This window comes from Syngnathoides biaculeatus, chromosome 16 (assembly GCF_019802595.1).
Source record: "Syngnathoides biaculeatus isolate LvHL_M chromosome 16, ASM1980259v1, whole genome shotgun sequence".
In the NCBI taxonomy this organism is placed as follows: domain Eukaryota; kingdom Metazoa; phylum Chordata; class Actinopteri; order Syngnathiformes; family Syngnathidae; genus Syngnathoides; species Syngnathoides biaculeatus.
Window position 1 is genome coordinate 15,513,914 of NC_084655.1, and position 14,286 is coordinate 15,528,199.

General features: G+C 42.4%; 1 protein-coding gene across 5 annotated transcripts in view; it reads left to right on the forward strand.

Annotated features, from left to right (window-relative positions):
* The first annotated feature begins 1,580 nt into the window (after positions 1–1,580).
* The window catches only part of LOC133514453 (protein phosphatase 1 regulatory subunit 29), a 79,070-nt gene continuing 66,364 nt past the window's right edge, over positions 1,581–14,286 (forward strand). For 3 of the 5 annotated variants that reach the window (XM_061846168.1, XM_061846169.1, XM_061846173.1), the window contains exons 1-3: positions 1,592–2,378; positions 2,580–2,618; positions 4,023–4,060. The gene's annotated coding sequence lies outside the window, so the exon portion shown is untranslated. Of the gene's footprint in view, positions 2,379–2,579; positions 2,619–3,957; positions 4,061–14,286 lie in introns of all 5 variants that reach the window. The other 2 variants (XM_061846171.1, XM_061846172.1) reach the window with 2 other exon arrangements.

Consider the following 14,286-nt stretch of genomic DNA (forward strand, 5'->3'; position numbering starts at 1 on the left):
TATGATATAACCTTAAACTGTCTTCAAACTTGAACTGTACTTCAGTATTCTCGCCCATTCCGGACTGCAGCACTGTCAGCAGGCTAGACTTGAGATTCGCTCCATTGTCCAGACACATTTTAAAAAAAAATCTCAGAATAAGCATTCTAGACAATTTGTGCCTGCAGTTTTGACATGAATTTTAAGATAGCAAGTACAGAAGAGTGCAACGTTGCTATCTACGTGTCTCAGTCTCTTTGCTTTTCTTCACAGTGCTACACTCGGTAACCATGGAAACACTTGCAGCAAAAGAGTCGGGAGACCGCTCTGCTGAGATGTCTCGTGCGGTAAACAAACCTGCCATCAAGTGAACAAGTGTGGAGCCAAGTCTGGCAAATGAAGTAAGTGTACGAAAGGTGGGGAACGAGTAACAGGGGCGATTCTGAGCGTGTGCAATATATTTTATTTGATTTGGGTTAAATAACCTAGCCAGACAATTACACTAGCTGTTAAAATATCTTCACTGAATATTAAAATATGACACCCCATTCCGCCCCCGGACAACTTGAAATTTTGCAGTTGCCCAAAATGCGCAGTTTTATTCTCTCGCTTGGGATATTTTATGGTTTTTGGGTAAAATTTGAGGATGGACCTGAAGTGCCTTATAACAAGGGCTTTCAAAGTTAAAGCATTAACTTATGATTAATCATGTTTTCATTGAAATTAATCACAATTTATTTTGGTCACACGCATGCACCTTTGGTTTAACCACACCATTCGAAATGCAGTGCAGATTGCTATATGGTCAGCTTACGTCAGTGCAAAGATAAATGAGGAAGACTCAGAAAGGTGCGCCCGGCGGCAAATTTTGCTTCAAAAGTCACCCCGACGGGATGCTTGAAATACATAAAGCGAAGTTAATTTGCATATAGTGCACCGCTGAACTCCTTTCATCAAAGCACAAGTTTAAAATAGCATCTCAAACCAAAATGTACTATTTGTGGTCTGACAGCCATAATCAGAACAGTAATTTGACCTACTCTAAACTTTGGAAGTCCAAGTCCATTTACTCAATGTTTCAGTGTTTACTGTTCTCCAAAAAGGAGAGCCATGATTTGAGCAATAAATTAATACTGACGAATGCAAATATCATGGCCAATTGAGTGGCACCTAAAGAACATCATGTTTGAAGCCTCGCAATGTTGATCAATTGTGAGGTGTTGATCTCATGATGTCAAGATCTCGGCAACATGAGGAAGAGCAGAGTTGAAAAACAATTTTTATTGAACCAGGAAATGAAACACATGAAACATTGAACAGTCTGGCACTTGGATTCAAAATGACTGTTATGAAATTTCTTCAGAAAGCTGGCTATCACTAACATTTTGCGAGTAGAGTTTTTGTCCACGGGCCATGACAATACATAGAAGTTTACATTCGACTTATTTTGGTCAAAGTCTAAAAGTCTGACTTCCGTGCAGAACAGGAGTGTGAAAGGTTGTGCCCCTCTGTATGCGCCTCCGATCGGCTGTTTGACCAATCCAGTGTGTAGTCTGTTTTTTGCCCGAGGTCAGACGGGGTAGGCTCCAGCTCCCTTTAACCCTGACCAGGATAAACGGTACACAAAATGGCTGGATGGATAATTCTGCTTTGCCAGTGCCCCATATCAGATGAATGCTTGAAGAACTTTGGTAAGGATCCTAACACAATCTGCTGCTCCAAATTGAAGGTGTGCATTTCTGCTATAATGTGAAACAATAATCCCCCCAAATGTTCTTTTTCTTTTAGTAACACTCGACTAATGTGTCTGATGAGGTGGTGCAATAATTACAAATAATGAGAATTAATTGCTCGGCCTTCACAAAAATGCAGAATGACTGAAGAGAAACATCGCTGCTCGACTCATTCCTGTTCTGGTTTCTGCCTTCTCATCGTCCTCCTAGACTAAAATGATGCATTCACAAACTTGCTTCAAATGCAGCTGAGATTATTAGAGCATGATCCTACAAGTTCTACAATTGCCATTTGTTTGTTTGTGCTGCGTGTACATTTCTATCTTATCAATGCGTGGGAAATTCAGGCCAGCAGTTATAAATTACCTTTGAGGCGAGAAATGAAATCATGGTTATTATATCATATCTGTATGAGACACACAATGTCTCCCATTGTGCGTAAAAAGCATTTAGCACCTCAGCACACATGACCGCACGTCCTCCCAGTAGCACCAACAGATAACGGCGCTGTCAAGCGTCATGCCAAGACCAGCCATTGTTCTATTGCTTAACACTTCAAGCACTGATAATGAGGAAATATTAATGAGAATTTCAGGACCACGTCAGTCTCTGGAGCAAACAGTCTTCCAGCAGATGAGGGGAGAAAAAGACAGAGATGGAGCGAGGGTGAGTTAATGAGCTGTGCACACATGACTCTGCGCGTGCACGCCCGCTGCTGTGAGCGAGAATGCTGGGAGTGAGAAATGAGGACGAGGGAGTGTTAATTGAGTATGAGCACACCTTCACTATTTTCCTTTCCTTCAGTATGGGAAACGGGCAGAATGAGACTCCCATACTGCAGCTAATTCTCAAATATTTTTCTTCCAGTGCGCCGTGGGAGATTCGCGCGCTGAGGCGAATCCTCAGGTATGATCCGATTTCACTTAAAGAGAGGGATGGAATAAAAAAACAAAAAAAGAAAACATACCACTGTGCTTGAGGAAGAACAACCAATCAGAGACAGAAGCCGCGAGATGCGTACTGGCAACCACATTCACAGCGAGCACCCCCCCCCCCAATCACCGCCCCCGCCACTGCCTTGAGCTGACTTGTTCCCTCATTACCCCAGAAAAGCAGCTTATTCCTAATGGAGTATTATTAAAACACGATGGACTCTATTTTCATGGATCCTGCAACAGTGCCGCCGTACAAGACCTGGCGCATCTTGATGTTTGTGCAAGCCGAAGACTTACTGCAAGTGTTTGCCAATTTGGCAGACAAGCTCACATGTCACACCCCCTGTCTCTTATTGGTTGTTTTTCATCAGATGCGACAGCTTCGTCCATATTAAGTTAAAGGCACAAGATGGAGTCAGAGATAAACAATTATTTTCTCAGATCAGATCATATTTATCGTGTACGACTGTTAGATCATACAGACTGTTTTTTTATTTAATATTTTTAATTGGATACTATCAGATCCATCCATCCATTTTCTTTGCTGCTTATCCTCACAAGGGATGGGGGCGCTACTATCAAATATATTTTTTTACAATGTATATGTAGATCTCTGACAAACACTATAGTTTGTAGTATTAAATTAAGGCAAATTAGGGTCTCACTGAGATGAGACAGGGCTGCAATTTTCTGACACTGACGATAATACTTGCACTTAATTGTATCTCTGAAATTTGCTTGTTCTCCTGATGTGAGAGATTTTTGGGGCTATTCTGGCTTTTTAGCACTTTCCAAAAACCCATGTAAGGTGCACTGAATACTCTACATTGTCCTCAGATCTGTTTTTCTCTTCTATTAACTTTACAACTGACTTGACTCATATTTTCATTATTTACTTTTAGTATTTTCAGTTGGGGTCTAATTCCATTTATTTTTTTACTTTTAACGCAGTGTCGTTTAAATAATGACTTTACTGCATTTTGAAGTTCTGTAACTCATCAAATTATTCAGAAATGGTTTTCTCAATAGTTTTTAGTGACACACATCTATGTATAATGCGATAGTGCAGGAATAACTAATGAGTACGCATTTTCATATTAAGATATTATTTGAGGACATTTTGCTGTATATATGGCATAAAAAAGCAAGGCAGACGTCCAATGCAATTGAACTACACTCTCATATGCAACGGTTTCTCACTCCCCCCCTCCATCCTTCTCTCTCTCTCTCTCTTTCTCTCGCTCTCTCTCTCTCTCTCTCTCTCTCTCTCTCTCATTCTCTCCCACCGTGCTGCTGCTTCTGCTGCTGAGCCTGCGACGTTACGGTTGATGAGGAAAAAGAGAATTATCTACCCCCCTTTCTTTTCTCACTTCAGACAAATGGACGTGCAGTTTGGAGAGGAAACAAGTGAAGGTACTGTGCTCAAATCTATTCCCTCTTAATTTTACGACCTAATGCTCATTTTTTTTTTAATAACATGAAGCCTTTCAACAATGAATATTGTACACTTGCACTAGAGACCTCTCTATCCTGGCTTGAGCTATATTTTGTTGTTTTTCTACCTGAATTATAGCAGCGTGGATCGAACATTCAAGCATTGGAACAGTGTTGCCGACTGACCCATGTGGGATTGTTCCCCCCTTCTTTTTGCTCTAGTTGTGGCTCTGCACCGTGAGGAGTGTGTGGACTCAAAATGCATGGTCAACACGGGCATTGATTTAAAGTGTGAAAAGGAATGAGTCTGGCAGGGGGTGCGGTGGGCTGGGATCTGCTGGGGTGGGGGAGCCGGGGGTCTTGTGAAGGTGGGGTGGCTTGCAGTGAAAGAAAGATTGGATGGGCTGCGCCATAGACAGATGTGGAAGAGGGATTTAGAGTCGTGGGAGGAATCACGCAGGGGATAAAACTGGCAGTGAGTGAGTATACGTGTGTGTGTGTGTTTGAGGGTGAATGGCCCAGCTCAACAGCGATGTTGACTTGTGCTTGTGGTTGCGCGTATGCACATGTGCACAAACACATAAACACACACCATCCTGCGATGGGAGCTTGGGTGTCAGCTGCTTTGAGCACCCTTGCGTCTGTGCGCGATCGTGTGCATGTGAGTGAGTGAGTGAGTGAGTGAGTGAATGAGTGAGTGAGTGAGAAAGTGAATGATTATGAGTGAAGGAGATAAAAAAAAAAAAACGACAGTGAGAGATTCCCACCACTGGCAGCAACAGTGTTCGGAGCACACACATTCCGCCTACACATTTTGGATGGGCACTGGGCAGGCAAGCAAGAAAATCTCAGCTCCAGCAATAAGTCAGAGTTAAATCATCTTATCCATAAATTGTTTTAATTATATCATAATGACGTGTGTATACTATCGATGCATTGAGTATGTGAATGGAGAGCAATGATGACTTCAGGACCACGGATAGCTCACAGTGCTGAGCCAGCACATTGGTGGGCTGTATTCCCCTCCCTCTTTCCCTCCACCACACACACACACACCACACACACACACACACACCACACACACACACACCCTCCATCATGATGGGAAGATTGCACGTTTGATTATTCACATGCGTGTTTGACCAGATTAGAGCCATCACTTTCTGATCACATTTGTCATTTGGGGGTTGGGGAGGGACATACAGTAATAGCATGTACTTGTATTTCGACATGCTGGTGTCCGAGGAAGGTAGATGGACCTTCTATTAGATACTATACTGATACCGTAACTGTCTGTGGAATTGTACAGATAATGACGCATATTTAAAATATTGAAGATTAGCTTTTCTACTCCGCAGAGTGAGAAATTAGTACTGGGCCATTTGCTCCTTGCTGCAGGAACAAGACAGAACACTACACTACACTAGACTACAATCCAATGACAATAATGTAGATATGTGAAATGTTGGTGCCCAAATATAAAAAAAACACATGGTAAAATTAGTAAATAAATAACACAGTCTGTAAATACAATCTTAAGATAATCGTAAATAAATCAATTTTTGTAACATACGTAGCTTTCGAATGTGATATGAAAACATTGAGTGTGCAGTGAGTGTGTATTTATGTTTGTCTATGCAGTGTTTCAGTCAAGTGGACTGAAATGGAAACAATATAACAGCAAAGCTCCCCTTAATAACTCTCAGGTGTTGTCAATTGCTTCTTAAGTTGAGATAAAATCTCTTGTTTGTAGTTTGCGGTGTAAATACATATTTTTACATGTTGGGGTTAAACATTAGCAAAGGAAGTGATGCATTTTTTTCTTTTTAAAGGAAACAGAGGACATAATGTTGGTTGTATCAAGCAAAAGAAGCATTTGTCTGATCAGCAGGCAATCATTTGTACGTGAGCCTCAGTACAATATGACTCTGCAGGTATGAAGTCTTACAGAGTGCTATAAATTTGCTCTCACTGCAGTCAAATAAAATCCCCTCCTAAGAACTTTGCTATCCACGCTGCAATCAATCACTGACCACACCCACTTGACTTAAGGAGCTACGTGAAGAATATAAGTGAAGCTGAGCCCCCACCCATCCAACATCATTCCTCAGAGTTACTTCATTCCCGCATTGCTTCATTCTGCCTCAGAAGCTCTGCATTTATTTGTCCCATTGTGATTATCTGCAGAAAGGAACCTTCCCTCCGCCTGATATCAATACTTCACAATGTTGCTCTTGGAGAAACGATGAGCAGCCTCCAACCAATTGCAATCACAGATCAGTGGTGTAGTCAGCGGAGAAGTGGGGGGAGAGGAAATTCGTAAAAGAGGCAGGCCCGAGAGACCTGAATAATGACCACCTACCTTGCAAACCCACTGCCTTGTTTCTCTGTAATCTTGAGTTCATCAGAACCGTATTGAACTGCGTTAGTCATAATTCAGGGAATCCATTGCGCTGTCAGTCGGGGATTCTCTCAAGAGCTGATGAATATTATGCAGTGGGGGGGGGGGGGGAAGAAGAAAAAATACACGAGATGAGAGCGGAATCCAAGACACAGTGAGGCTGGTGTTCTCTCAGCCACATAGAAATAAGAAAAAGAAGTATCTCTCTTTACGTAGGCTGAAACCAGATTGGGGAGAAGGCTGAGCAGCAGTTATTGCTACCGCCATGGATCAAAGCACAGTGGAAAAATGGATTGTTTGGATCGTTATTTGTTGGTCTAGTTAGCAGAATTGTGCAAAAAAAAAAAAAAAAAAAAAAACAACACAGTGGAGAGGTGGCTTATATCTTTAGTGCTAATTAGATCATGTGGATACATGACAGCCAGTTTGGGTCAACGCCGATCATCTTGTCTTCAAATATTTCATTTGCGTTGAGTTTCCAGACTATGTAGACGTCGGTTGTGTTTAAATTACTGTTGATTAATGGCTAAACAAACAAATATGGCGCTCCTCTATTTAGTTAACCTCGGAGGTGGTCTTCACTTGATTGAGTTCCTTTCCAGTTGAACAGGGATAACAGTCAGAGCCATTAGTGCAGTTAAAGCATCCCGACCTCGACACTCAGAGAGGTCAACACACGTTGGGCTTTGGTGACTGAATTAATTCAGGTAGATGCCTAAGGTCAATTGAATTATGGAGTAAATTTGGCGGGTCATTAGTGCAACCGCCGGCTCGTGATTAGTCAGGTGAAGAAAAGCGCACACAATTACCTCCTGGAAAAAAAAAAAAATTCGACTGTTACTAATTTCTATGCGGAGAAGAAATGTTCAAACAAATCATACGGTGACTTATAAAAACTCTACACACCCCTTACCATATGGCATGGTTTTGTGATTAAAAGAAATATATAGCTATGTGGTAGATTAAAACAAATGAGACTTTGATAAATAATTTCATAACATTCTTTTCATTCCGAGAATGAGACCCAAGATGAACAGCCGTAATTTCAAAAAGTATACTCGTGAAGAGATTATTTGTGGAAAACAACTTTGAAATTATTTGTCTTGGTCGATTTATTTTATTTTATTTTATTTTTTTCACAAAAGCCTCACCTTTGAACAGGGGTGTGTAGACTGTTTTGATAATCTTAATATAAAATCCTAAATAGGGCTTTAACAAAGCTAACCTCAAGCTTTGTCAACAACAAAACTTACCTCTGTTCAATTTATTTATGTGCTTTTCTCGGTGTGTATTATCTAATGCTATGTACCACCATATTCACAGTTCTTTCTAATCCTGTATACAGCAGGGTCGCTTGGCCAACCTCCGCTTGCTGCATATTCCAAGGCACAACCTCCGTATTGATTTCTGTATCCAACAGGAGGGATTATGCAAAGATCCTAAGAGGGATAACCCTTGGGAAACATTCGCACTTACTCACTCCTCCACATGTCATCCTTGGCCCTCGCACACTGTGTTCACTTTCAGCCTACCAGCTGTTGCAGTGCAATCAATAGCACGGTCATGCTTCACAACTCGAGTCACTCCCTGGATGCCAGGAGCTTGTGGGAGATCTCCCTCAGGCCAGAGACGGAGACTCGTGGCTGACAATGATTCGCTGATGAGGTTTCAGCAGAAAAAGGCAGCAACAACTTGTCAGGAGTGCATGGCGTGCTGTTTTATTTGCGTTGCTGGAGGCTTTAAACGCAGGGACAAGAGAAAAGCCATCACCAACCTTCACAAGCTCTCTCCCTCAATGCTCCCGTTTGCTGTGATCGCTGCAATCTTTGTGTGAAAGTCATGCAGCCAAAAGCAATAATGCAGTGTGGAATAAAAACGGTGAGGGACACTCATACTTTGACTCCGTTGAGCAGCTGTCTCAGATTTGAAAGACTACGAGTTCAACTCCCAGTTCCCGTGTGATTGTGTTGAAATATCATCGAGCAAGACGTGGATGGCCTTAACATTTCTCCTACGCCACCATATGGCACCATAATCTGAGTGTGTGGAAATTAAGTGGAAGTGCAAAGACTTTGAGGTGCTGTATAGATGCAGCACCCCATTTACCATGAACTACATAACTGGAACCCTTCGAATGCCGGCTGCTGTCGATTGTCCAAATCGCTGATCCTCACAAGGGTCGTGGGAGTGCCAAACGCCTATTCCAGCTAGCATTGGGTGAAAGGCAGACTAGACCAGTCTCCAGTCAGTCGCAGGGGACATACCAGCTGTTCTAACAAGCTAATTTTCACTTTCTCCCTCATGTATTAGCCAATATATTCCACCCAGCATCTCAGATGGTTCAACCTGTATGGGCTAAGGGAATAGACCTTCAATCCATCTATTTTCTGAGCCGCTTATACTCATGAGGGTCACGGGAGTGCTGGAGCATATCCCAGCTGCCATCGGGTAGGAGGCAGGGTACACCCTGAACTGATTGCCAGTCAATCGCAGGGCACATGTAGACAAACATTCGCACTCACAATCACATCTAAGGGGAATTTAGAGTCCAATTCATGCATGTTTTTTGGGATGTGGGAGGAAACGGGAGTGCCCAAACAAAACCCACTCAGGCACGGGGCGAACATGCAAACTCCACACAAGCGGGCCCGCGATTTCAACCCCGGTCCTCAGAACTGTAAGGCCAATGCTGTACAGCTGCGCCACCTGCTGCTGGTGTGACGGTCTGAGTGCTCCCCCTTGCTGAAAAGTCCCCTTGGGATTAATGCGCATGCGCGTAGAATTTTTGGAATTTTTCTACTTTTTCTACATCCATGCCAGTCTGAAACTTCCCCAATCATGCTTCTTCCGCGTGGCAACTGGAAAGCACGTTCCAGCATTGAACAAGAATCAACAATGGATTGTTGGGCTCAGTCATTAAGGCACATTTGGGATAGTGAAAGTAACCACACCCATGGCCAAAGGACCCTCTGTTGATTCTTGTTCAATTTTCAATTTCAATTTCAATTGTTTTTGGAAAATAGAAAATCGAGTGTTAGTAAAGCTGTACAATCTAGTGTAAAAAAGTCTTTGCATGTTGATGTTGGGATAATGAGGCTCAACAGATGCTGTCCAAATCCGGTCTGAGAGCTCTGACTTAATAAGTGGTCAATTTGCCTTACTTACAGCAGGTGCTAGACATCCGCCAATTAGAAGAGCTTTACACTGTCACATTCATGTGGACAAACGCCTGTTGGCAATATTTAACATATTGACAATACTTATAATCTCTGTTTGACGCAAACACCTGATGATTTTTGATTTTGCATGCTGATCGTACCAACCCAGCAGTTCTATGCACAAGGATAGTGACAAAGTGCCGCGTCATGACCCAGCGTTGAGGGAACGTGTTGGATGACGACAAGCTGTTATCAGAAAAGGAGGGGGCGCTTATCTGTTTCTGCTTGATGGAAGGTGCTAGCTCTCCTTTGGTTTGTATGGAGCAGATATAATGTGTGAATGTGTGTAATGTGTGTGTCGCCTCATAGTCAGCCACACTATCTTTTGCACAGAAGTAGATCCATCACATTATCTACAAGCGTTGCTGTCTCTCATGTGTTTTTTTAAATCAAATATCAAACATTTAAAGAACTTAAATTTACCTCAATGATACTTTGAAGGGAATTCAGATATTCATTTCTAAATACATTTCACATATTTGAAGCTTATTGCTAAAAACAAGTGCAAAGACTAAGTTGTGGAGAAACATATTCTCTCCCCATTTAAGTTTGAAGTGACTTTTTGGAGCGTGGCTGAAACCGCACCCAGTGATGCAGCTGGGTGTCCTCCCCAACTTGAACTTTAGCACATTTGTCCGCATCAATGCTTAACCTGCACAATTGCAACGTGCAGTTTGCTAACTATCGATGGTTACACCTAAAAAAAAAAATCTATTTTACCTTCAGGTGGGACTACATCAGGGTTCCGCGCTGAGACCCTTCCTGTTTGCGGTAGTAATGGATAGGCTGACAGACGAGTTTAGACTGGAATCCCGTTGGACCATGATGTTCAGAGATGATATTGTGATCTTCAGTGGAACCAGGGAGCAGACGGGGAACAATTAGAAAGATGGAGGGGTTGATGTATGTTGTGTGGGAGGACATGAGCACAGTGGGTGTTCGTGAGGATGCACGAGATAGGCTTAGATGGAAAAAGATGACACGCTGTGGCGACCCCTAACTGGACAATTTGAAAGAAGAAGTAGTCCACTGGGGTGGGCGCTTAAGCGCGCCTCGGTTTCAGCCGTGTGCACACACATCACTGTGAGAAAGTCGGAAGTGTTTGAATGGGCAAAAATTGGGAGAAGGGGGGGTGGGGGTCAAAGTCAAAAGCCGGCATGGCTTCGCGCTAATGTGGCTGCTTTAGAGCGCCTCATCATCGGACGTGAGTGCACAGACAACATGGGAGGAAGTTAAAAAAAAAAATAAAATCATTGCATGTATGGCTACCCTCTTGTGGTATGGAAAAACCACATGATGACCCGGTCAGAAATATTTCAGACAATGGCGGCTTTACGAGGATATTTTATCTCTGCTCCAATATGTACTTACTGCATGTGCAGACATAAAAAGATGCTAGATGAAGTTGGATGCATATTTTCTGGTTGTTATGGAACTATTTCATGAACAGTTTATAGTCACTCAGGACGTGGTTTCAGCGCATTCAAGGGACATGCTCACAACATTCGAGTTTGATTTTTCACTATTTTGCATGAAAGTGCTTTTAATTTCTTTATCATTTCAATTTGGCACAGTTGTCCAAAACACTCTTCTCTTCAAATTAGGAAGAGACGTGTTGAGTTTCCAGGGACTTCATCATTTTGAACTGTCAAGAAGCATTCATACTAAAAAGGATAGGCCGTGAACTCATCTTGCATTCAGTAATCCTCTTTTCTTAAAAGTATCATTTTTTTTCTACGATACAGAAACTTTAAAACCATTGCTAATATTCGGATGTGAATTTATTGAGTGCAGTTAAGGAAGGTTTTATGGCAGCATCAGTTAGACTCTAGCTGGAACTGATTGGATGGGGAAATGTTTCTATATACAGTATATAAAAACATACTGGCAGCACGGTTCTGCGGAACCGGGTTCAATCCCGGCCCCTGTGTGGAGTTCGCATGTTCTCCTCGTGCCTGCGTGGGTTTTCTCCGGGCACTCCGGTTTCCCCCCACATCCCAAAAATCTGCAACATTAATTGGACACTCTAAATTGTCCCTAGGTGTAATTGTGAGTGCGGCTCCATGTTTGTCTCCATGTTCCCTGCAATTGACTGGCAACCAGTTCAGGGTGTACCCCGTCTTCTGCCCGTTGACATCTGGGATAGGCTCCAGCACTCCCTGTGACTCTCGTGAGGATAAGCAGCGAAGAAAATGGATGAATGGATGGATGGATGGATGGACAAACATACTGGAGGTCAACTAGCTTCACGGATTAGATTCTGTTTGGCTATTGACAGTATGTACCCTAACCACTTTAGAATTATAGCACAATATAGATTTTTCATGGAGATGCATAACCCCCATATTGTGTAAGTGCTTTGGTCAGATTCCCCACTTAATTGTTGTCGCAAATATAGACGAAAACTCATTTTTATGACAGCGCTGTTACATCTTAAATACCTCGCTTGTGCAGACCTTCTTATGGCAATTACATTGTGATCATGATCCCACATAAACTTTTTTTTTTTTTTATTCATCAGTAATCTTAGCGTGTTTCCTAAATAAACAGTGTAATGAATGGGTCCTTTCTGAGATGCTAATGACCAGAAATCATGTTTTCCACCTATTTTTATCTTTTGCGAAAGCAAGCATTTAACTCCTCTGTTGTGATGATCTCCTGAGGAAGAAGCCCGACTCATACAATATTCAACTTTTTTCCAACATCTTTTTTTTTTTTCCGGGCGGTGAGTTCGGAGTACTGTGTAAGTGTGCTAATGTAGAATAGATTTCTTGTGTTTTTTGATGCACATTTTTTTAGGTTAAATTGAAAAAATATCTTTTGAGACTGTAAGAATCAGATAATAAAAAAAAACCCATCACTGTTTATGAATTTGATGGAATCATATGGTGGCTCTGATTTGTCACATTTTCCAGGATGTGTGTGTGAACTGTACGTGCATTCAGTAATGACCATCTGCCTCCATCCATCCTTTGCGCCAACAACCCGAAAAACCTGCCCCGCCGACTCCCCAGCACCAAACCCAATTAACAGACAAACGCTTCGCCGCGCAGACAAAATGTGAAAAAGCGAGAAGGAGTGAACATCAGAACGTGCGGCAAGGCGGGCGGGTGTCGTGCATCCCGCACTGTAATTGTAAAAGCTTGATAAGGATGAAAGGGCAAAGAAGGAGTGTACGGAAAGACTTCAGCCTCCTGCACTGCTGCGCTCTGATGAAAACATTTGTGTGCTTTATTTTTTCATTTATTTTTTTGCATACACACAAATGCACTCACACGCGCACACCCTTGCGTACAAAGTGGATTTTGGAATAATGCCTTGTTTTTTCTCTACTGGCCTAGATTCATATGGCATCTGTGCTGCACAATCATTTCCCTCACTCTAGCCCTATGTGTTGTTATCACTGCATTTTTTCACTCATTCTTGAATCCTCTCTCACACGCAGTGACACAAACACACTCACACACGCTTGTCTCGGCCAGTCATTCTCCATTTCCCCCTCGCTATCAATCCTTCACTCTTTAGATCAGAGTGCTAAGATCAGTTCATAAATATTTTAGCTATGCATGTGCACTTTCATAAGCAGATAGTATCAGTTATCTATTCCCTGCGTGTGTGCGCAAGCGTGTGTCTTGGCACAGTTTATAGAGGATGTGTCGGCGTGTCCTGCTGAAGCATCTGTTTGTATTTTAATGTGTGACACAGCCTTCAGAAATTGAATGCCTGCCTTAATTTAAGAAAAAAAAAAGAAAACATCCTTGCAGAATCGGCTAAATCTTAAATGTATTGTTAAGGAGACTCAAGGCTTCCCGTGTTTAGTTGGCGCGGAGAAAAGTAGCGGTAGACACGGTATACGTGATTCACATTCAAATAGGCATTGCATTACAGCCTCAGTCCATCACTGATGGTCAAGTCTTCTTTTCTTTCTCATCCTTGAATTACATGCTACTTGATTGTATTTTACCCAAATGGACTAAATCCACTCAAAAGGTTTCATGTCCATTTGCTAAAATAACATCTATTATGCCCACAATGAGCAACGTTTGTTGCACAACTTCCTCTCTCCATCCTCCACTTCTGAAATCAAATATTCCTTTTATTCCAATCTGCAACAATTTTCAGGTATATTTTTGAAACCTGCAGCTGATGATTACGTGCTTGCACACTTTAGACCCCACAACAAATACTGTATCAGCTTTACAGATGCCATGTTGCAAGTGCGTGCTGCAGTTGTCTTCTTTTCCTTTCGGCTTGTCCCGTTAGGGGTCGCCACAGCGTGTCATCTTTTTCCATCGAAGCCTATCTCGTGCATCCTCCTCACAAACACCCACTGTGCTCATGTCCTCCCACACAACATCCATCAACCCCTCCATCTTTCTAATTGTTCCCCGTCTGCTCCCTGGTTTCACTGCAGATCACAATATCATCTGTGAACATCAGGGTCCAAGGGGATTCCAGTTGTACATCGTACATCTTCCTCTTTAACATCCACATTCCTTATGTCCTCCCTCACAACATCCATCAACCTTTTCTTGGTCTTCCTCTCGCTCTTTTGCCTGGCAGCTCCATCCTCAGTACCCTTCTAC